The sequence below is a fragment of the Bos indicus x Bos taurus genome, chromosome 10, assembly GCF_003369695.1.
Source record: "Bos indicus x Bos taurus breed Angus x Brahman F1 hybrid chromosome 10, Bos_hybrid_MaternalHap_v2.0, whole genome shotgun sequence".
Taxonomy (NCBI): domain Eukaryota; kingdom Metazoa; phylum Chordata; class Mammalia; order Artiodactyla; family Bovidae; genus Bos; species Bos indicus x Bos taurus.
Genome location: NC_040085.1, coordinates 54,551,195 through 54,554,147, shown reverse-complemented (window position 1 = coordinate 54,554,147; position 2,953 = coordinate 54,551,195).

Below are 2,953 nucleotides of genomic sequence, written 5' to 3'. Positions count from 1 at the left end.
CTCTGTTTGTCAGTTTGGATAAGAAATGCTGTTAGGTGATCCAGTAAAGTCTTCATTTCAGACATTATGTTTTCCCCTAGGGCCTACCTTGAAGACCTAACCCTCAATGTGACTATATTTTGAGATGGAGCCTTTGGAGAGGAAATTAAATTTAATGAGGTCTTAAGGGTGGGGCCTTAGCTCAATAAGAGTGCTATTCTTCTAAGAAGAGTAAGACACCATAGGGGTCTTTCTCTCCGCGCATGCACAAAGGTTATGTGAGGACACAGTGAGAAAGCCGCCATCCAGAAGCCAGAAAGAAAGGTCTCACCGGAAACCAACACTGACAGCACCTTGGTTTTGGACTTGAGGCCTCCACAACTGTGAGAGAATAAATTTCTGTTAAGTGACCAAGTCTGTAGTATTCTATTATAGCAGCCAGAGCAGGCTAACATAGATGTAATTTCTCGAAATTGATATAGTCATTGGAATTGTCTATTTCCTTTTTTATCAGTTTTGGTAAATTATATTTTTCAAGGAAAGCAAAAAATGTCAAATACCTTGATATAAATATTTGTTCTTAATATCCTCTTATTATTTTTATCACCTGTAGGATATTACCACTTTCATTCCTGATATTTGTATTTTGAGTTTTCTCTTTTTACTTGGTCAGTTTAAGGCTTTTCAATTTTATTAATCTGTTCAAAGAACCAATTTTGGCCTGTTGCTTTCCTCTAGTGCACATGTGTTTTCACTTTCATTGATTTCTGCTCATATCATCATTAGTGCCTTTTATTCTACAGATGTTTGAAAATTTTCCAATGAAAAATCTGATCCTCTTATGAAGACACATTGAGCTTTATATCACTATTTTAATCTTCTTCATTCTTCAATACAAACAGAAATCCAAGGCTTACTATATATTTAAGGAACAGCTGCAAAATATCAAAACAGATAAAAATTAAAAAATAGAAATCAGAGAAGATAACTGAAAATAAAATCTGAGAGGATACAGGTAATACAGGGAACAGAAGGAAACTTTTAAAATGTCTTTAAGATTCTTAGACACAGATGATAAAATGCATCCCTGAAAGCAAAAAACAGTGTTTTATGAAGAAAAAATAAAAGGTACAAATATAATGAAATAAATTAATTAGTCAACAAAATGTTTATGGGGAGGAAGCTGAAGCAATGTTCTGGAAACTAGAATAAAAGTGTTAAAGATAAGAATCAAAGGTTAAAAGATAAGAATTTAGATGATTATTTCCAGAAAATGACTTTCAAGCTAGAAATTCAAATATAAATACAGACAGCCTATCAATTAAATACATGGCATGCTTCAGATTTTTAAGCCAGTTTAAAAAAAAAAATCACCATTTTTCTCTATATTAGTTTCACATAGCTGCTCTAACAAATTACTGCAAACTTAACTGTTTAAATCAATACAGGCTTACTTATCTCCCAGATCTGGAGGTCAGAGGCCTGAAATGGGTATGCAGAACTATACTCCTTCTGGAGGTTGTAGGGGAGGATCTGTTTCCTTGCCTTTTGCAGCTTCTAGGAGCCCCCTACACTGCTTTGCTCCTTAGCTCCTTCTTTCAACCTCAAAGCCAGTAGTATAGCATCTTCTCCCCTTTCTGACCTCTTGTAATCCGTTTTATAGGAACACTTATGATTATGCTGAACCCACTTAGATAATCCTGTAATTTCCTCATTGCAGGATCCTTAACTTAATCACATGTACAAAGTTCCTTCTGCCACACAGGAAAACATATCAATAGCATCTGCATTGAGGGTGGTTATTATGCTGTCTCCAATACTCTCATTTATCTTTTCTCAGGAAACAACTAGAAAATATGTTTCAGAAAAACAAAGGATTATGCAAAGAAAAAGGAACAAGGGAGCTAACACAGAAGAGCAGTATTGAATTAGTAAAAGCAACCAATACTGAATGAATTAGAGGTGGAAATGCTCTAGAGAGAACATCTGGAAGGAAAACAAAATCAGCTAGATTAATCAATATGTTTGATTGTAATGTTTTGTTACTTTGGCAGAGTTTCTGAGGATAGATTATTAATAAGTAGACAGAACATGGCAATTATTAAGGCAAAGAAATAAAAGGTTGTATTAAAAGTTAATGTGATCATATGTGGTTCAGGGTCAAATAATATATAAAAATGTTACTTTAAACAAAAACTGTGAGACTACTATATTGAGAGATGAGAGGATAAAAAGAGTGTGGGGGAGAGTAGGAATGTTCACACTTGGGAGTGGTGTTATAAAAGAGCTTTATGATTGACTTCTAAAGGAGAAAGTTAACAGATAATGTTGGAGAGTGAAAAAAAATCAAGAAACTGTAGTATATTTTGATATATGAAATAAATAACAGAACTGAAAATACTTGAAAAAAATTTTCCTTTTAAGAAAAGTATGGAGGTTACTTAAAAAACTAAAAATAGAACTAGTATATAATCCAGCAATTCTACCATTGGGCACACACTCAAAGAAAGCCATAATTCAAAAAGACACATGCACTCCAATGTCCACTGCAGCACTATTTACAATAGCCAGGACATGAAAGCAACCTAAATTTCCATCAACAGGGCAATGTATAAAGAAGATGTGGTACATATACACAATGGAATATTAGTCAGCCATAAAAAGGAACAAAATTGGGTCATGTGTCGAAATGCAGAGGCACCCAGAGAGTGTCATACAGAGTGAAGTAAGTTAGAATGGGGAAAATATTAATGAATACATGTGGAATCTAGAAAAATGGTAATGGTGATTCTATTTGCAAAGAAGAAATACAGACATAGATGTAGAGAACAAACATACAGATACCAAAGAGGAAAGGGGTTTGGGGGAAATTGGGAGACTGGGATACATACTGTATGTATGTATTGATACATACAGTATTGATATTATGTATAAAATAGATAACTAATGAAAAAACGAAATCTAGCAGAGGGGT